The sequence below is a fragment of the Martes martes genome (genome assembly GCF_963455335.1).
Source record: "Martes martes genome assembly, chromosome: 11".
NCBI lineage: Eukaryota > Metazoa > Chordata > Mammalia > Carnivora > Mustelidae > Martes > Martes martes.
In genome coordinates, this window is record NC_137899.1 from 6,351,672 (window position 1) to 6,374,333 (window position 22,662).

Below are 22,662 nucleotides of genomic sequence, written 5' to 3' on the forward strand. Positions count from 1 at the left end.
CAATCTAACAACTGTATCTTTGACTTCTAGCTCACTTTCAGAAATGTACCATTCTTTCCCAGGGTATACACATAGTAAATGCTGAATGAGTGGTTGAATCCCAGAGCACTACTCAGGAATTATCCTAGCCAGGATTCCATGTCATTGACAACCTTTGTTTTTTTTCCCATGTGCGATAATTACAAGAATAACAATGGAGGATCTCACAGAAGAGAGGTGGGGAAGAGAAAGAAAGAAAGAAAAAGAAAAAAAATGAAAAAAAAAAAAAAAAGAAAAGATAAAGGAGAATAAAGGGAAGGGATAAAAAAAAAAAGAAAGAAAGAAAGAAAGAAAGAAAGAAAAAGGATATAGCAGATCTGTCATTCTGAATAGTCACTTTATAATTTAGATCCAGGACAAAGAAAGGTTAGGAATAAGAATTTGTGGGTCATCTGAGCTACATTTGGTACAGTAGGCATTCTTCTTCTTCTCCTTCTTTTTTTTTTTTTTAAGATTTTATTTATTTTTTTGACAGACAGAGATCACAAGTAGGCAGAGAGACAGGCAGGGAGAGAGAGAGGAGGAAGCAGGCTCCCTGCCAAGCAGAGAGCCTGATGCGGGACTCGATCCCAGGACCCTGAGGTCATGACCTGAGCTGAAGCAGAGGCTTAATCCACTGAGCCGACCAGGTGCCCCAATTCTTCTGATATGTTGATAAACTTTCTTCCACTGAAAATGCATTATTACATAAAGCATCTATGAACAGAAGAAACTAGAGTTGGAATAAATACTTGAATAGGACTTTCTGAATAAAACTTCCTTAGTAGGGGCACGTGGGTGGCTGAGTTGGTTGAACATCAGGCTCCTGGTTGTGCCTCAGGTCATGGTCTCAGGGTTCTGAGGTGGAGCCCCTCCGCTGCTCAGTGCTCAGTGGAGTGGTCTGCTTTCTCTCTCCCTCTGCCCCTTCCCTTACTCACACACACTCATTCTCTCTCCTCCTCTCTCTCTCAAATAAATAAATACATTTTGGGGGAAGAAGAAAAAACACACACAAAACCTTCTTAGTAAATAGCAGATGGACCCAGCTGTAAGAATTAAAAAACAGGGGTGAATCATCACAGAGTTCCCGAATGGCAACCTATAAAGAATGATAAACACTTTAGCTGATGTGGCTTTCATACATGTTGTATTTGTCTTCATACTGTAGTGAGGTCAGAATTACTTCTGCGTGTGGATATGAAAACCGCCCTGTTTCTCTAACTTCTTTATCTCAGAGAGTAAAGGTGATCTGGGTGTTCTGGATGGTCCAATGGCAGTGTGGTCTTCATTATTATGCTCATTTTACAAATGATAACAATGAGATCAAAGTTACACTTCTATAGGTACGGCACAGTTAAGTTCCAAAAGTATGATCTACAGAACTTATGCTCTCAAATACTACTTTATGACATGTCCCATGCCACCTCTTCCAGACTACTAAGATTAGGTAGCTAGGACTGTGTGCATAGTAGGGTCAGGTCATAGCACAGTAGGGACAAAAAACCAGGCACCTGTCTTCTGTCTTAAGCCTCAGCCACCATCTCACTCTGAAGATTCAGTAGGGTGGCTCCAAGGGCTTGCTGACTGGTGTTTCTGCCTCTGGTGTCCTAACACAGAGTACAAACCAAAAGCAACTCTCTCTACCATGCGACCCACTTCACCTCACTTACCCTAGTTCTTAACCACAGTTCCTTCAAAAGAAGCAAAGCATAGGAGATTCTGAATCATTTCTCTAAGGTTTACTGTTTGGACAGCCAAGGCTTTAACTCTTATTTTCTATTTTAATTTGATGAATTAGGATCAAGGGGATCAGAGACCACATATCTGTTGATGTACAATGACAAGCAGAAGTAATGTTTACTATAGAAGATTTTTAAAATTTCTTATTTGAGCTAATTTTAAATTTACCAAAGTGTTGCAAAGATAGTAAAAGAGGTCCATGTTACCTAGCATACCATCCACGTAATTTTGCTGTTATCCAAGATTTAACTAACCCAGGACATTGCTTTGCATTTAATTATCACCTCTCTGCAGTCTCCTGTTTGTCATAGTTTCTCAGTTTCCTCTTGGTTTTTGTGACCTTGATGCTTGTAAAGTGTTGGTCATGTATTTGTAGGATATCCTTCATTTTGGTTTTATCTGATGTTTGCTCATGATTTTATTGGTATTATGAATATTTTTGAAAAATACTACAGATATGATGTGTCTTTTTCATCAAAAAATATCCTGGAATACACCATCAACATGATTTATTTCTGCTGATGTTAACTTTGATCACTTGGTAGTGTCTGCCCAGTTTCTCCACTATGAAGTTACTATTTTTCCTTTTTCATATCTTACATTTAAAGGTGAGTCACTAAACGTGGTAGATTCAATAGATGAATGGATAAGAAAACTGTGGTACACACACACACACACACACACACACACACACACACACACACACACAGAGGAATATTACACAGCCATAAAAAAGATGCTACTGTGCCATTTGCCACAACATAGATGGACCTAGAGGTTATTTCACTAAGTGAAATAAATCAGACTGGAAAGATAAATACCATATGATTTCATTTATATGTGAAATTTAAAAAAAAAGGATAAACAAACAAAAAGCAGAATCAGACCTATATGTAAGTCTATATAAATATAGAGAACCAACTGATGGTTTCCAGAGGGGAGGGTCAGGTACAGGTTTCCATTTGTGGGATGAATGTCACAGAAATGAAAGGCACAGCATAGGAAATACAATCAATGGCGTTGTAATAGTGCCGTATGGTGACAGATGGGAGCTATTCTTATGAGCATAGCATAACCTACAGAGAAGTTGAACCAATATATTATACACCTGAAAGTAATGTAACATTGTATGCCAACTCAAATATATTTGTTATTAAAAATAGAAAAATAAAAGAACTGAGTGACTAAGTATAGTTCACATTCAAAGAGGAGAGACTTAATTAAGCTCCAGCTCCTGAATGGAGGAATAACACGGAACTTGGGAACATAAAAGCAGGACAGTAAATAATAATAAATATTGTGATGGGGATACTCTGGGGCTCTTTTATCTTCCTACCCTAAAAGTGACATTTTATTTTCCTCCTTTCCCTGCATTTAATATTTGGAATTTTTCTGTAAGGAAGATCTGTCACTTATTTATTAATTCCCTGACTTATTCATTCATTCATTCATTCATTGATATCCATATAGACTCATGGTATTTATTTTATTCTTTGTGTTATAATCCAATACTATCATTATTTTTAAAATAAATGCATTTGATATTGCTCACTGTATAACTTTTAATATGTATTACAGCCAGGCCTACATTGTGCTCCTAAGTTCAATGAAAAAACTACATGTGGCAGCAACTCAAAAGGGGAATTTGAGTCAAGAAGGAAGGATGCAACTGGGAATCTATGGCAAGATCTGGAAGCCCATACCTTTAATCAGCCACACACACTGCCCCCCGCCACCCCATGCTACCAGGTTTATCAGTTTAGTCGAAGAGCCGGAAACTGAGCTATAGCTCACCTTAGCAACCTTTGAGCAACCCTGTGCAAGCCTGCCTGAGTCTATTCTCGAACTTTTCTATGTGCTGGAATTGCCTCAGGCTCCTACCAAATATTGTAGAATTCTATTAGATTTTAGGCAACTGATTACTTGATTAAATTATTCCTAGGAAGGTGTTAATTTCAATGGATGAGCTTGTCAAAAGACATGACTTAATTGGAAGAGTCTATTTGGAGATATTTTAGAACTGTGTGGTTATTTATATAAACTCTAAATACATATAAGCCCTGATCCTGTGTCTTTCAGGCTTCCCCAGGGGGTATTTTGGAAAGGTAGTGACAATGACATCCTAAAATTGCAATAAAATCTAGTGATTTTCTTGGTTTTGTTAATGACAATTATTAAAATGTTTTATTTCCTTGTTATGACTTGGGAAAAGTTGGATTAGAGAAATAATAGAATGACACTCCATGAAGATGTGTTGGGTAAGGAATAATTATGAGTTATTGAAGGTGAAGGTTTTGGGAAAAGTGTGAAAGAGGACAAAGGAACCTATTTAGAGCCAAGAACATAGGTGACCAAGGGATCTAGATGACATTGAGGGTAAGGAGAGATGTGATGGCTGCTGAGTGGGTTCTCTCAAGTTAAAGGATTGATCCCAGGGACACCAGGAGCAGTCTGGTCTCCATAGAAATATTTTATCTTCGATTTTTGCACAAATATGCACATATACACAGAGAGACACACAGAAACACAAACACACACACACACACACACACACACACACACACACACACACACAGATTACTCAAATCACTAGTCCAGAAAGCATCCCTTTCATCCATATAACTATTTAAAGGAATCAGTATATGTCTTCCCAAAATATATCTCTTTGAAAGAAGAATTATTTCGAACTGAGGACAATGAAGAAACAGCAAATGCAAGGAAAGCTCTCTGCCTTCTCTCTGTTTGTCTCTACATACATTTACAGAACTATCCTTCCTCTCTCCACCAGGAAAGACAAAAGTTAATCATCTGAGACAACTTTAGACTCTTATTAGCCTACAGAGGGCACCAGAGGAATCTACAGAACAAACATTACAAACTAAACTTTATCTACAAGTAGTTTTCCATATATTTGCCTTCCCACAATTTGCTGCCTATAGAAACTCAAGGTCTTTTTCCTTTGTTTTGCCACTTCCCTAAAAACGTATTGCTCTTTGTTGAATATACTCTATAAATCTGAATTCTAAGCCACCTCTTAGAGTTACTCATCCCTGAGTTTTTCTCATGTATATCTGAAGTATTCATGTCAATAAATTTCTCTTTATTTTTTCCCTTCTTATCTGTCCTTTGTTACAGAGCTCCAACCAAGAACATAAGATGAGAATTTAAAGATGTTTTATCTTGTACCAATACTCTGCAGCAAATTTCAAGGTCTTTTAAATTGTTTGAGCATATTCACAGCTGTGCTCCTCCACTCACAACGCTGCAGGGAAATTTGGCTGTCGAATATTCATTTTTTTCACTATGGCATTTCTGAATATATTTAGGAAATTTTTTAAAAAATCACCTGAGAAATATTTGTCAGATCCAGGCTTTTTCTTCCAATGCTTAGAATCTTCAAAAACATACTTCCTCTCTTAAGAATGAAGAAAAAGTAAACAATATGTTATTCTTCCACGTTAGACCATGGTAAGATACCAGATTCTTTATTATCCTAAAGAATCATAAAATCAGCTATTGGGAAATTAAAAGAGAACCTTCACAACATACCAAAGTTAAGCAAAGAGAGTCATAAGTTAATTTTTTACACAGCAACTATTGAGAGGTTCTGAAATTTGTTCCTGGTTTAGAGCATAAGAACATGCAGGTATACATCAATGAATGATGGTCCAGATGATGAAAGCACTAGTAGGTAGAGATGTAGCCTTAAGAATTATGACAGTTGAAAGTATGTAGTTATGGTTTCTTTCCAAAGATTTGATTGTAGAAAAAGAAAAGATCCAGGGAGAGTCTAATAGTCGGGGAGGAGAGAGCCAGATATGATGACAGATAAGGGGATTAAGAAAAAATACGAACACACTTAGAAGAACAAGACATTATGGAACCCAAATTAGAGGTTGAAAAATTTTGTTAGAGCCAATAAAATTGTTTGTCTCAAATAACTTGGATAAAATACTATGATTTGAGTCCATAGGAATTAACAATGTAAACACTTTTTTGTTTGTTTGTTTGTTTTTTTAAAGATCACATGGATTCTCTTGGCCAGTTGGCCCTCTTTGAAAAGTTAGGTTAGCAGGACTAATATCTCAGAAAATTAAAATATATAGAGGAGGAAACAACATATATCCTCCTACCCTTTTAAACTTTTGGCTGGGAATTCTGTAACAAAAAATATATTCATACAAGAAAAACACAAAAGTTCATTGACATGCATATCTCACATGTGTGTGGGAGACACCCAGGGAAAAATGAATAACTCAAAGAGGTAGCTTGGAATTCAGGCTTATACAGTATCTTTAATAAAAAACAATACATTTGTACAGAGATGACAGGACAAAGGAAATCAGTTTAAGGTTCCAAAGGAGGCAAACTGTGGGAAGATAAATTTATGTGAAGCAAATGGCGGATAAAGGCTAGTTAGTAAAGATTGTCATGTGTATTCCTCAATTTAAATCTACTAAATTTACTAAAATAATATGTCTTTTTGTGTTTACATGAAAAGCATATATAATGAATGCAGCTTTTATTAAGGTATATTTGTCATTTACTGAGTTTTCAAAAATGTTTTAATAATAGACATAAATACTCAACTCAGAATAGAAGTGATTTTATTGATTTTAAATTTAGATGACAAATAGTTCAATACAAGGGCATACTATGATCCAGATTAAAATGAAAACTGTAGGGTGGGGATTTGGGTGGCACAATTGGTTAAGAATCTGACTGTTGGTTTTGACTCAGGTCATAACCTCCAGGTGGTGAGATGGAGGTCCACAATGGGTTCCAGGCTCAGCGTGGAATCTGCTCGAGATTCTCTCTCTCCCTCTGCTTCTCCCCACTGTGTTCTCTGTCTCTCTCTGTCTCTCAAATAAATAAATCTTTTTAAAAAATGACACCTGTAGGTTGCTGGAGATAGGGACTTAATATATATTTTTTTTAATTCTTAAAAAATATCTTATTTATTTATTTGAGAGATAGAGAGAATTTACAATAGGGAAAGTTGCTGAGGAAGAGGGGCAAGCAGACTCCACACTGAGCCCCGAGCCCAACATGGGGCTCTATCTCATGACCCTGAGATTATGATCTGAGCTGAAATTAAGAGTTTGAGCTACCCAGGCCCCCTGGGACTTGGTAAGTATTGATGAAACACTCAATGAGTGCTAGTTATTATGCTGGAATGGGGGGAAATCAAAGAGTAATATCCAATCTATACATAATCCAAGAGACTGGGCAGCTGCGAATGTGCAGAGAAGCATAAAAGGCAGGTAGCTCTTCTAGGGAGAGGGGAAACTTTTATAAAATGTTTCACATGTACTTTAGCATACAAAATATGTTTTAAAGGAGGAGTAATTTTCTTCACGATGAGGAAGGAAATTACTAGGTTTAATATGGTTTAGAACTTCAGGATTTTTTTTTTAATAAGCCCAAAAGTTCGGGAAATATTTTTGCCAAGGCTGTTGACTATTTTATTGATGGTTGATACAATATCTGCTAAGGTAAAGTATTTTCAAACACCATTTAACTGAAAAGGAAGGCTCACTCTTAAACAATGGAGAAACCCCCATGAACTCAGCATCTCCAAATAAAAAGGAGAATGGAAAGTGCTAGAGGAAACAAGGCTTCCAAGTGATTCTATTTACAGGAAGTCTTCACAGGCTATTAACGTATCAGTCAATGTCACAATGTCTTTACTGCACTGACCTGTGGGTCATTTTTATTATCTGATTCCAAGAGTTGTAACTGTAGATGGTACTCTTTGCTCGAAGGTACACGAAAGCAAATTACATTGTAGGGAATAAAGTCAAGATCTTACAATGAAATAAACGCCAGTGCACCTGTTAAGAAATATCACCCAAAGTCCAATGGAAGGTTTAATGTCATTCCTGTGAAATGTTAAATCTGGTCAGACACAGATCCTAAGTGGACGAAATACTGCTGCAAATATGGCATAATTGCTACTATGGTAAATTCAATTCCTGAGTCACTTATCCTTGCCAGACTGGATGTCTTAGAACACATATCTCACGCATATATTTCCTGGGTAAAAAGAGGTACTATAATCGATTATACTTTTATAATAATCAGGATTTGAGGGGGATAGGGGTTACTGAAATCTAAGGAAAAGTGGTGACTAACACAAGAATATCAGGAATTTAAGATCAAAGAGGACTAAAGTCCACAAGACATGTTTCCAAAAATGACACAGAAACACAAATAAAATATAACCAGTAGCCATTTTTAATGCATGAAGAATCATATTTATTCTGTCCTGCAACTTGGAAATTGGACTTCTGTGACCTGAAAAACAGCACCTAGCACTGATGAAGACATGCCTCCAAAACAAAGAACAAGAACATTTGACACCCATAGACAATTCTCTAAATCCTTAGTTACCTGGGCAGCAGGATTCCTCTCCAAACCGCCATGATGGTAGCCAGTCCCATTTGCTTACGTCTGCTTGCAGTCCAGCAAGTGACTGACCTGACACTTTATTTCCCTGTGAACTGAAAAGCAACTACAACATGCAATTGAACAGACGTGTGAACAATTATCCAGAAATCATCTGGAGTCGTGGTCTTCCAATAAGGCATCCTCCTACACAAACTAAAATACAAAAATGAAAACAAATAAACAAACAAAACCAGAAAAAAAAAATAAAAAACAGAAACAAAACAAACGAACTTAAAAAAAAAAAAATTCCCAAAGCCAGAGTCAGGGAATTCCATTTGAGTGACATGGTTTGGACAGAGTTTTTATCTCTGATTGCCCATTCTCGGCTGAAGCGCGGTCATCAGATGGGAAGTGATGATACCGCACAGCAGTAGTGAGTGAGGTCTTTGAACATTCTGAACAACTGCTGGGCTGAGGCTCCCCTTGAACCTCCTAACAGACAAACTCTTGGACTGTACACATCTGCTCTTGCTCCTTCAAACTAATAGTGACAAGGGTTGAATTATAGAAGGTCAGAGTAAATGTGGGGAAAAGTTTCTACACCAAGCAGAGAAAAACTAAAAGCTGGTGTTCTGGTTTATGATAAGCAATTCTGTGTCTTTTAGGGAAAAACAAGTTTTGACAGTTGGAGAAACAAGAACAACTCCAAGGTTCCAGGGACAGGACCAAACTGGAGTGAGAAGAGTACTTGTAGGTCTGGGAGATGGCCTTGAGCACTAATGGGTATTTTTGTCTCTCCATCATAAAAATGTGTTACTCTTAGCCTGTACTTCACATTGAGATCGCTGGGAAAGCTTTCATAAAATCGCTGCTACCTAATTAGACTGCTTCTTAAAATAAAAAAAAAAAATCTCAAGGTAGTTCCACTGTATAGACAGCATTGAGAGTTGCTGGTGAAAAGTGATGAAAGTTTTTAGACGATTGCCTCTTGTGATAAAAATATCAATGCCACAGGCAGCTTTACATTAGTCACGTGATTTTATTCTGATGACCCACTCCTCTTTGGTGGTGACATTTATTCCATCACTAAAACCTGTCTGCTACCCTAGCAGTGATCTTCCATGGGGCAAGGGATTGCTTCCCTACTCTTCCCTGTGCCTTAATATTAAACTCTTTTAATCTGGCTGTCATTCAATATATAAATGACAGGGGCGCCTGGGTGGCTCAGTGGGTTAAGGCCGCTGCCTTCGGCTCGGGTCATGATCCCAGTGTCCTGGGATCGAGCCCCGCATCAGGCTCTCTGCTCAGCAGGGAGCCTGCTTCCTCCCTTCTCTCTGTGCCTGCCTCTCTGCCTACTTGTGATCTGTCTGTCAAATAAATAAAATCTTTAAAAAAAAAAAAAAATATATATATATATATATATATAAATGACATACGTTGCTCCAAGTCAGTTTTTGAAAAACTTGATACACGTATTCAATTTTGTTGCCTGTATCATAGCCTGTTGGTATTTATTTCAAAATGATAAGCAAACCCTCATGAAACACCTAATAACAATAATAACAATTTTGTCAATGGACAAAATTGATACATTCTGATATAAATATCTAGTTTTCTTATATTGCATTACCCTGCTAAATTACTTATCAAACATATTGAGAGAAAATACTTACATCTATTAATAAATGTGTGTTCACCATGGAAAGTTGTCAATAGTGAAGTTGTCTAGAATGCCAACTATGACAATGCTGACCGTTGCCTCAGTATGGATGACATAGGAAGCTAGCTGTAGAAGGATGTCTGGGATTTTCAGAAGTGACATAAAAGGAAATGATAACATTGTGCCTGGAAAAGGAAAATACGTGTGTTAACATAAGTGCAGCACACTGTGAGCTCTACCTTCAGGCCCATTCTCTGTACCAGTGGGTCCTAGGACCAGAGACTTCTGCTGGCTTTGGGTGACTCATAGCAAGACAGAAAAAAGGTCTCCAGCTCCTGACAACTAAAGTATCACTTGTTCGACTTAAGCATCGCTTCTATAAGTTAGAGCCTGCAACATCTTTTTACATTACATTCTAGGTGCCTGATGAATCAAAACAGATATTCTCTGCCCACTACAATTCTGACTGGCCCCTGAGCAGCACACAGCTCATTTCCTTCCATGAGTTTTACTGTTGCATTTGGTGGCTTTTTCATCTACACCTTATTTTCAAGGTGGTTATATGTCTTAAGACTGAGCACACCCATTGTGTCAAAGTAATCAATTTGTGACCATTATTAGGTAAATTGGACCAAGGGGAAGAGGAAAGTAGAAAGTCTTTTTTTATTTTTTCTTTTTTGAATTAAGAAGCTACAGGCAACAATGAGAAAAAAACAATCAATATTTGTCAATCGTTACTCCCTAATGGCAGTTATCTGTTGAAGTGGGACTATCTTCTGCCCTAGAGTATCACTACCAAATTCAAAGACAAAACCTTTGCATGCAAAACTTAGCTAAGCCTTTGACATTATCTATGTAGATCTTATGATGAGTGAAATTTCCATTCTAATCTCTAATAAAGATTTATCCCTATGAGTCCTACTTTACATTTTCTGTTGCTTTAAGAGGAAAATTCTGGGATTGCATCAAGCTAAAAAGCTTCTTCATAGCAAAGGAAACAATCAACAAAATGAAAAGACAACCCACCTAAAAAGAGAAAATATTTGAAAATCATAAATCTGATAAGGAGGTAACATCCAAAATATATAAAGGACCCATACAACCCACCAGCAAAAAAAAAAAAAAAAAAAAAATCCAATTAAAATAAGAGCAGAGGGTCTGAACAGACATTTTTATAAAGAATACATACATAATACATAACGAACAGACACACATGAAAAGATGTTCAACATTACTCATCATCTGGGAAATGCAAATCAAAACTACAATGAGATATCAACTCATACCCATTAGATGGCTATTATCAAAAATATAAGAACAAGCAAATGTTCGCAAGGATGTGGAGAAAAAGGTGCCCTTCTGCACTGTCTGTGGGAATATAATTGGTGCGGCAGCCACTGTGGAGAACAGTACAGAGGTCCCTAAAAAAAAGGTGTGGTCCTAAAATCCCATTTCTGGGTATTTATCTGAAGAAATTGAAAACACTAACTAGAAAAGATACATGAACTCCCATGTTCATTCCAGCATTATTCAAAGTAGCCAAGCTATGGAAACAATCTGATTGCCCACTGATGGATGAACAGATAGAGAAAATATGATATATATCACACTTATGTATAAAGGAATATTATTCAGCCACAAAAACAAATGAAATCTTGCCATTTCTAGCAACATGGATGGACTGCAACGGCATTAAGCTAAGTGAAAGTAGTCACACAGAAAAAGAGAAATACCATATGATTTCATATATATGTGGAATCAAAAAAAAAACAACAAAACAAAAAACAAGTTCATAGATACCAAAATCAGATTGGCAATTGCCAAAGGTGGGGGGTGAGGGATGGATAAATTGAATGAAGGGGTTTTAAAAAGACTCAAACTTTCAGTTATAAGAGAAATAAGTCATGGGAATGTAATTTATAGCATGACAATAATAGTTAATATCATATGGCATGTTTGAAAGTTACTAAGTGAATAGATCTTAAAAATCCTCATTACAAGAAAAAAAATTCTGTAACTATGTGTGGTGATGGATATTAACTAGACTTACTGTGGTCATCACTTTGCAATGTATACAAATGTTGAATCATTATCATGTACACCTGAAAGCAATATAATGTTGCATACCAATTATACTTCAATGAAAAACTGCTACAGCAAGCTTTATTGAAATATTAATTAGGGATAATATACAACGTGCTTGTTAGAAAATTACAAGAACATTACCTGAATACACAACAGAGCAAAGGACATCAGCAAACAAAAGGGAGGGGGTGCAGTTCGTGGCTCAGCTGGTTAAATGTCCAACTCTTGACTTCAGCTCAGGCCATGATCAGGTCCCACACTGAGATGGAGTCTGCTTGAAGTTCTCTCTCCTTCTCCCTCTGCTGCACCTCTCCCCTGCTAAAAAAATGGGAGAAACAATTAGCTCTCTCCCTAAGATCTGCAAAAATGTGCTTATGAAAAATGGATAAATATAAAAAGTAGTGCACAAAAGTCATATATTCTCTAATTTTACATTGTTATATATTATATTTATATTAATTTTATAATTTTAATATTTAAATATTTCTGTACTACAGGCAAACAATAGAATAATATTTGACTGTTTAATATCATATAAAGAGAAATTGTTAATTACATGAGATGGGGTTGGATTTTCAAAATGAACCACGTATTGTACAATAACTTATTTTTAAATAGAAGATGCTAAAATATATTATAGTCATCATATTTTGATAAAGATATGTTGAAAATAATATTTTGGTCTTTCCTCATAACCTGAAGGATGTGTGTGAGGCCAAAGAAACCAGAAGTAAAGCCTGTAGAACATGTACGTTTGCAACGTTTCTGTCCACTGAAAACCCAAAGCACTAACTATTTATGTCCAAAATATGTGAGGATGAAACTTCCATTTAAACATCCTATTTGTAAGATCTTTGGACATATATACACAAAAAGAAAAATTCTGGTCTACTGATTTTTAGATTTGATTTTGGCCATTAGAAGACATGTGAACAATTTCATCTGAATTGTCTTAATGAAATTTGCTCAACTCCTTTATAAATTACTGAAATTAAAAATGGAGATGTGGTTAGACATTCTTCTCTAATTGATGTTAATAATTTCAGACTTAAAGTTCCAATTGCAGCCACCTGAGTGGCTCAGGCAGTTAAATGTCTGCCTTTGGTTCTGGTCATGATCCCAGGGTCCTGGGATCAAGTCCCGCATTGGGCTCCTTGCTCAGCGGGGAGCCTGCTTCTCCCTCTGCCTGCTGCTTCCCCTGCTTGTTCTCTCTCTCTTTCTCTCTCTCTCAGTCTTGCTCTCTCTCTCTGACAAATAAAATCTTAAAGTTTCAACTGCAGTTAGTCAATTAAAAATTAACAAGGTATAAAATAATACAATTAAAGCACGATTAATACATTCAGTAACACAGACAATGGTTACAAGATAAATAAATTAACATGATAAGGAAAAAAGCTAGAAATATAAAAGAAGAAGTAAACATATCACTCATCACAGGAATCAAAATAAATTTTTCAACTAGATGGACAAAAAAAAAGAGCCCTCTCTTTTGAATGTGTCAAATGACAAAATTCAACTCAGTTAAGCAACATAAGATTTTTATTGATAGGGTCTCAAAATGGTGATGAGAGATGCAAATTACTTCCATATAAACACAACCATACTAAAAGAGAGACATGAGTATACTATATATATCATGTATTGAAGTATAATATAAGGTGAAAACAAAAACAAAACAAAACAAAATTTGAACCTTTTTTTTTTTCAAATTTTGAACTCTTACTGAGGGAGAGTAAGTATACCAACATATCTCTCAATTTATCTATGTAAATAAAATTAATAGAAAAAAAGGAGTAAATGATGGGAATACCATATTAGAAAATTTAATCATTCCTTATCAGTCTATAAAATATTACTGAGGATTTATCACATTTTAAATTTATTAAAGATACCAATTTGTATAATCTATGCATATGTACTTATATGATATATACTTTATGTTCTCATGGCCTTAAAATAAATAAATTCCCAAAACAGAAACCATACTGAACTTATTTCCTAAAATGCACAGCTTTATTTACCGTTTATTTATCACTTATGTTCCAGCTTTTCCTCTACCCTTGGGGATGTTATGTCACCCAAAGTTCCTTCTCCTGGGGGCTCACATCCTAGTATAAGTCATATGATTCCAAACGCAGGCACATGTGAATCAGGTAAAATTAGGAAATGTTAAGTGCTATGGGGAGATTAAAATAAGGTATTATGACCAAAAATGTCTAACTAAGAATGGGGGTACTGACTGATGCTGGGTGGTGAGTGGAGGTCTTTCTGAGGAGTTGGCATTTGACTAGAGACCTAACGGGATTCAAGAACACTTGGAATATAAAAGTTAAATGAATATGTGTTAAATAAAGCCATATATTTTAGAAAGTACCAAATCCTGTATCATTTTTGTTTTGGAAATTTATTTAAGGTTTTAAGGCCATTAGAGCATAAAATAAAGTATATCCTTATTATATACATATATATACATAAGATGGCTACTATTGGAAGGTGACAGAAAACACATTTTGGTGAGGAAATGGAGAAATTGGGACTCTTGTGCACTATTGATGGGAATGTAACATGGTACACTGCTGTGGAAAACAGTATAGCTGTTTGTCAAAAACTTAAACATAAAATTAGCATAAAGCCTGAAAAGTTCACTTCAGGGCATCTTGAAAGTAGAGTCCCAAAGACATATTTCTATACCCATTTCATTGTGGCATTATTCACAATAGGTAAGATGTCAAAACACCCAAATGTCCACTAACAGATGAATGGATCAGCCAAGTGTGGTATATACATATAATAAATTGGTCTTAAGCCTTAAAAAGGAAGGAAATTTTAATATATGCTACAACATGGGTGGATTTTGAAGCCATAATGCTAAGTGGAATGAACCTGTCACAGAAGCCAAGTACTGTTTGATGCCACTTGTATGAGGTACTCAGAGCAGTGAAAATAAGAGACAGGAAGTAGAATGATTCCTGCCAGAGGCTGAGGGGAAAGGGATCCAAGGAATTACTGTTTTGTGGGTACTAAGTTGCTGTTTTACAAGACGAAAAGAGTTCTGGAGATGGATGGTGGTGAGGATCACATTTTATGAATGTATTTAGTACCACCAAACTGTACACTTCAAAAGGGTAAATTTTGTGTATTTTGCTACAGTAAAAAAATAAAAATAAAAATGCATTAGAGCTTTTCTGAGTAGCACATTTTTACACTTGAATACTTCCACAATTGAAAAGACAAAACAAAAACACATAAAATGAGTAGTTTAAAAAAAAAAAACAATGTATGAAAAATTGGGGGGGATATGCATGAAGATCTGTCTGCTGGCTTGCCATTGTGCCTAGATACCAGTGGGGAAGACTATGTCTTCAGCTTAATTCTTTCACACCAGAAAACATCTTCGAAAAAGCCGGCACTTTCGGGGCGCCTGGGTGGCTTTAACCAAAGCCTCTGCCTTCAGCTCAGGTCATGATCCCAGGGTCCTGGGATCGAGCCCCGCATCGGGTTCTCTGCTCAGCAGGGAGCCTGCTTCCTCCTCTCTCTCTGCCTGCCTCTCTGCCTACTTGTCATCTCTATCTGTCAAATAAATAAATAAAATCTTTAAAAAAAAAAAAAAAAAAGCCGGCACTTTCAACTAATTCAGAGCCATCCGGAGCGTTCTAGTACAAAATGGCAGCTGGCTAGCAGCCTTTCACAAAACTCTTCCAAATTCCAAATAAACCAGGCCACGCAAAGGAGAAATTTGGAAAATAAAGCGCTAAAAAATAGCTCGCCAGTCATCCTGCGAGCTGAGCATTGGCCCCAGCTTTACTCTTAAGGAGATGGAGGACAATGGAAAATGAACTACCCATTCTGCACCCAGTATAGCTGGGTTTCAGCTCATAAAACTATGGCCAATGCACAAAACGGCCATTTTTCTATCCCAGGACAGTGATGTGAGCACTCTGCCTGCCCACCTCGTCTATCAGCCTCCTCTGTACTATCACTTTCTTTCCACAATGAAGTTATGCCACCAACTCTTTAGAAAAGTCGTGTTAATTCCTATTCCTTGCTAGAATGTCTTATTCATCCCGCCAACTCTTCTTAGCACACTCTGAACCCTCTTTTTAGCACAATTCATACTACTTACCATAACCATATTTAACTTTATAGATTGATTCTCAAAATAAACAATAGGGACACAATTACCACGGCTTCGTGTGGTTTATTACATAAGCAAGTAGCATCCTCTGATCACCGTTTCTTTCTTCTAGGCCTGAAGTTATTGAACCCTGTGACATTCAGATGATACTGTTCTTGGATCCAACTCCATCCCACTGTATCATTTTGTAATATCATCTGGGTTTATTAAAAGTTGAATTAGTTGAAACATTCAATTTCCCTCATTCCCAAGAGACATTCTCTCTGGCCCTCTCCGTAAGAGTGTGGTAATTGGAATTCGTGGAGAAGTTAAAAATCTGTTCTTTCTGCCTTCACACTTCGTTTCTATTTGGAGAGAGTACCTTAGTCTTAAGTTTGGGAATTTTTCTATAAAATTTAGAGATCTTCTCCGGTCACCCTCTACTGAACTGCGTGTCAGGGAGGAGCGGACGTTAGAACGGTCATGCTCCTTCTCAGGTGTTTTGTACTCCTTCTGGAAACTTCGATGAGGTACTAAAACTTCACACTTACAGAATTAGTTAGGGCGGGCTCACTGTGCAGGACATTTGCTGCGTTCACGTGACCTGCAGCCTACTGGCCTTGACAGTGTTGGTGTTTCCTTTGGAAACGCTCTCTTTATATGTATTCAGTTTCATCTCTTTGTCTTTTGTTTTACTTTTTGTGAGATTTCTTCAATTCTATTGAATTAAAGTGACATAGATATAGTCATTTATGTAGATATATATAGACATATATACATATACACAACATGTGGGTAAATAAATATATTTTTATATATTTATATATATGTATGTATGTATATGTGTGTGTGTGTGTGTGTGTGTATATATATATATATATGATATATAACAGGGGCGCCTGCGTGGCTCAGTGGGTTAAGCTTCTGCCTTCAGCTCAGGTCATGATCTCAGGGTCCTGGGATCGAGTCCCGCATCGGGCTCTCTGCTCAGTGGAGTTCTTCCTTCCTCCTCTCTCTCTCTCTCTGCCTGCCTCTGGGTCTACTTGTGATCTCTGTCTGTCAAATAAATAAAATCTTAAAAAAAAGAAAAAATATATATGTAACAAACACCAATGGCCTAGTCATATGAATCAAACCCTCCACCAAAACCTACTTCTTCTTCTTCTTCTCCCTCTTCTTCTTCTTCTTTTTTTTTTTTTTTTTTTAAACACACCCAGCATTTAAAAACTCCCCTGCCTTTTGTTTTGGCAGAGTTGGCCTCGGGTTACACTGGGTTCTTGCCCTTTTGCAATAGTAAAATCTCTCTTTATTATGTTTCACTGGTATTTGGATTCTGTTATCTTGGACAGTGGAGCTCTTTGATTTGGAGTACTAGTGTCTCAATACCTGCCCTAGAACTCCCCAAAGAGTAGATTCTATACACTATACATATTCAGACCAGAAATCATGCTCTTTGGTACTTACCCAAAGGAGTTGAAACTTAGATCCACAAAAACACTTGCACTCAAATATTTATAGCAGCTTTATTTATAATTAACAAAACTTGGACACTACCAAGATGTCCCTTAGTAGGTGGATGGATAAATGAACTGTGGGACATCCAAACAATGGGATATTATTCAGTGAAAAGACAAAAAAGAGCTATGAAGCCATTAAATAAAAATGGAGGAACTTTAAATGCATATTACTAAGGGAAAGAAGCCAATGATCAGAGGCTACATATTGTATGACTCTAACTCTATGACATTCTGGAAAAGGCAAAACTGTGGGGGCAGTACAACGATCAGTGGTTGCTAAGGTTTGGACAGAGGGGGAGAGATGAATGAATGGGACATAGACAATTTTTAGGGCAGGGAAACTACGCTGTGCAATGTTGTAGTGAGGGATATGTGTCATTATACACTTGTCCTAACCCATAAGATGAGACATAAACTATGGACTATGGTCAACCTTGGGGTAAACCATGGACTTCGGTGATTATGATGTGTCAATATTGTACATCAATGTAACAAAAGCACCAACTCTGCTGGGGAATGTCCATAATGGAAGAGGCTGTGTATGTGTGGAGGCAAGAGGTAGAAAACAAATTGCTGTACCTTCTTCTTAATTTTTCTGTGAACCTTAAACTTAAAAGAGTAAAGATAGAATATTTTAATTTTTTAAAAGATTTTATTTTTAAGTAATCTCTACGCTCAACCTGGGGCTTGAACTTATAACCCCGAGATCAAGAGTTGCACTTTCCACCTGAGCCAGTCAGGTGCCCCGAGAACCAAACATCTTAATTTTTAAAACTCAAGTAAAATATTGGTAGACATAAATATACAGTGTAACAGAAGAGTAATTTCCCAAGAATACATGAGAGTTGTACTTTGTAAAAAAGAAGAGTAATAAAATGATTTATTACAGGATATTCAAACAGAAAAAAGGGATCATCTTAAATGCTGATAAATTTTGAGTAAAGTCAGTATCTAATCTTTATTTAGAAATGCTAAATGAAACAATAATACACTTATCTTCATGAACAGCTGCACATTTACATGCAAAGTCTCATTTTTATTCTATTTAACATGACACTAATTTGGAGTACAATGTGTGTGTGTGTTGTTCACACAAAATTGATTATACTTGACTCTTGCCAAAAAAAATGGAATCTTATGTGCATATAATATGTAAAATCCCAGTGTAGCATCATGTGGATAAAAAATGAAAACATGATAGAACCATGTGAATTTTTTTGTTAAGTCAAATTGAAGAGTTTCTTTCCTATTATGACATAAATGTCCAAACCACTCCAAAGCAAATAAATTTTACCAGATGAAAACCAACAACAATTGGCAGAAATGACAGTTAAAAATCACCCTTCAAATGTTGAAATAAAAATAATGAACTGTGAAAATTTTGAGCACTGAAAGTAACAATTCTTCTCAACTAATGAGTTATAGGTCAGTAAGAAAAAGGATTCCAGTAGAAAAATAGGCAAATGGCATAAACTGACAGCTTACAGAAAAGGAATTATAAATGGCATATTAAATATGAAAATAGCAACACCACCACACATAACACGAGAAAAGCAAATTAAAACTTTAATGAGATACAAATTTTCAGGTGCCTGGCTTGCAGATAACTGAATGGTGATTGGAGAGAAAGCAGTGTGATTTTTTTGGAGGGTGGTTTCACAGGTCGATCAAAGCCAAAAGACCAATTCTTTTACGTAGATATATACCCCACAGATAGGGTTTTTAATGTGTATATATCACATGTCCCTGACAATACCCCCTCTGGTTTTAGTAGTAAAGAACCAGAACAGCTTAAAAGCCCACTGACATGGGGTTGCTAAATAAGTATATTATATTTATACATTGGAATAACACACAATAAAAAATAATCTCTCTATGTGTTCATATATAATTATCTGTGAGATCTATATTTTGGCAAAAGAGTAAAACTCAAAACAGTGAGTAGTCTAATATAAAAGAAAGAAGAATCTGATTTGATACAATATATGAAAGTTCACTTGTGAGACTATGTGGCAAAGAATACTTCTGGAGGTGAACAGTGGTTGCTGCCGGGTTAGGAAACTCAAAGGCCATTAGTCAGGTTAGGAAACAGAACCCAAAGCTAAAAGTCAGACTCTAAGTCAGCTCTGAGGGACACGGGGACTATAAAGTAAATCAGCAGGAGTGAAGGCTGTTATCCTGCCCTGTGAGCCAGATTGCAAGTCCTGGATCTGAATGGGACACATGCTTCCAGACGAATGCAGGAGCATGGCCAGTCTCCAGACATATGGGTTCCTGAACAACGTGTACCACCGCCCATTGCTGACCGGATCCTGTGTTGCAGGGAAAAGACTTTTTAATCATCTTTGCTGTGGAAAGCCTTCTGGAAGAGCTACCATAAGAAGTGGAGGAAACTTTGCTGCTGCCCAGTGGCCACAGGGCATGGCAAGCCAAGAGTCCAGACAAGACTGAGCAGGAGACAGGTCACTAATGCAGTTCAGGGATATGGAGGTAAGTCCCAGAGACATCGACAGGTGTGGAGACCCATACCTACAGGCACAGCCTCAAGAAGCCGGTCCAGCAGACCGCGAGCATAAGGACCGAGACCTGTGACATTCTCAGGATTCCTGCAGGAGACAGAAGTTTTAGGTAATTAAGCACAAGGCATTTAAAATAATATTTTTCTTCTTCTAAGTGTATTTGTTTTGCTTTGTGCAGAGCAAGATCGTTTACGGTACTAAAAATAATGTAAAAGGACTGTAGAACTTGGCAAAGGACCAAAAGGAGAATTGAATTAAGAGAGAAATATTTTGTTCCTAGGTGGAAAACATCACTGCTCCTTCAATTCATATTTATATGTTACTTTTTCAATGAGACTCTCAATATCGTATTTTTTTGTTCCCGACAAAACGATGGCAGAATCCATCTTGAAGAGTAAATATTTGAGCGATGTAGTAAAAATATTGACAATGAGAAACAGTGCATGAGGATCCAAAGGACAAGATTATAACTACATAAATCTGATATCTGAATTACTTCCAAAACAAAGTAGATGTAGGAGCCCAGAAATAAAGCATAACGGTCAGTGGGACCTAAGGACCCGGGTGTCAGGATCCCTCGTATTCACCAGGCCTGGCTTTGTGTGAAAGCGCCAACTTTCTCTATCTCTTTCTCTCTTTGTCTCTCTCTCTGCACAGGCACACACACACACACACACACACTCACGTGTGCTCAAAAACACACACAATGTGAATACATGCTTTCACTAATTAATCAAAAGGTTGAATAGGAATAATAGAAGAGGCCAAAATCACTGTTATTTACTTAAGTGTATATAAGAAATTTAAATTGTATATTTTAATTTTTATTTTTTAATTATATATTTTTAAAGCACTAAAAATTCATGTATAGTTAATATTTTAGAAAAAATACTCATAATATCCATTCACGTACAAACCCACTAAAATTTCACAAACAAAAATATGCAAAATCCCAGTGGAAAAATGGACATGGCATATGAGCAAACAATTCAAAAAAGAAAACAATATAAAAGAGAAATTAATATTTTAATGTTAAGGTTATAGATATACGGACACACATAAACAATTATGGCAGAAAGAGTTTGAAATTCACTGCCAATATTTTTAAACTGTACCTTTTCTCTGACTCAGCAATTCCACTTTTGGAAACCAGGCCCATGCAACCCCCGTGGTGATGACACAGATTTTTCCAGATGGGGCGTGTTATGGTATTATTTATAATAACATTTGTCTTTTAAAGAAAACGACTTAGGGGTGCCTTGGTGGTGGTTTATCATCTGCCTTCGGCTCAGGTCATGATCCCGGGGTCCTGGGATCGAGTCCTGCATTGGGCTCCCTGTTCAGAACGGAGCCTGCTTCTCCCTCTCCCTCTGCCTGCTGCTCTGCCTCCTTGTGCTCTCTCTCTCTCTCTCTGTCAAATGAATAAATAAATTAAAAGAAAAAAGAGAGGGAAAACAACTTAAATGTCAAAAAAAGTATGACTAATGAAGTTAAGATGTAGTAAAATGCATATGAACTCTTTAAAAATGTGAAATATACATCAAAATATTGACTTTAAGTATCTTTCAGTATTTCAAAATGTTGACAATTTCCATTTTCTTTCAGTGTCTTCTACACTGAACATTCAAGCCACATAATGATAACTAATTTGTTAAAGCAGAAAACTTTTAACCACCTGACATATATGGCATAGCCACACATTTTTTCCCCTAAAAGTACATATCTTAGCCTTTATATGTTTGATTTTCAAGAAATTGTGAATCAAAAAATCCAGTAAAATCCAATAAATACATATTTTTGGATATTTAAATATTATTGGAAAATTTAAATGATTATTTGTCTAGATTACATGAAGATATATCCAATAATTAAATTCACAGTTATCAATCCTCAAGGATTTGTTCTCTGCTTTTGCTCTTATGGCAATGATTTTTGTTATGACTTTGTGAGCCAGAAACACATCTAGAGTCTTCTTTTCACATTGAACATTTAGAAGACACTAGGAAGGCTTATTATCTCAGAATCACACCATGAAATTGAAACTTTTCATGTATTCTGTTTTCATAGGTTTATCTACTTAATATAAGCCGTTAGATTAAAAAGTGAGGTATATCAAGATTTGTGGTAGTCTGCAAATGAAAAGTATAAAACAATTTACCTAACAGTCTTAAATTTATGACAGTGTGCTGTCATGAAGTATTACCTAAGCTACAATTTTTTATTCTTCTTCCCTACAAGTATCTTAAAGTGTGAAGACACTACTTTTTTAGCCTTAAGTATTCTGGAAGTATATCCAGTAGAAAGAAGTAAGACCTAAAAGTCTTATTTTTATCTACAACGGGATGCTTACTTGATTTTTATGTGATTTTTTTTTTCCCTCCCCTTAGACTGAGAATATGTGGTCTCTGCAAATTTTTTTGGCTATTGTATAAAATAATCATCATATTTATATATTTGTATACTATATTTATGTAAATGAAATGTATGTAAATACTTATTATTTACATATATAATATATATGCAATACATATTACATATATGTTTATATTTGTATAGACATATATAAACATTTGTATATTTATAATAATTTAGAATTTATATATAATATATTTTATAGCA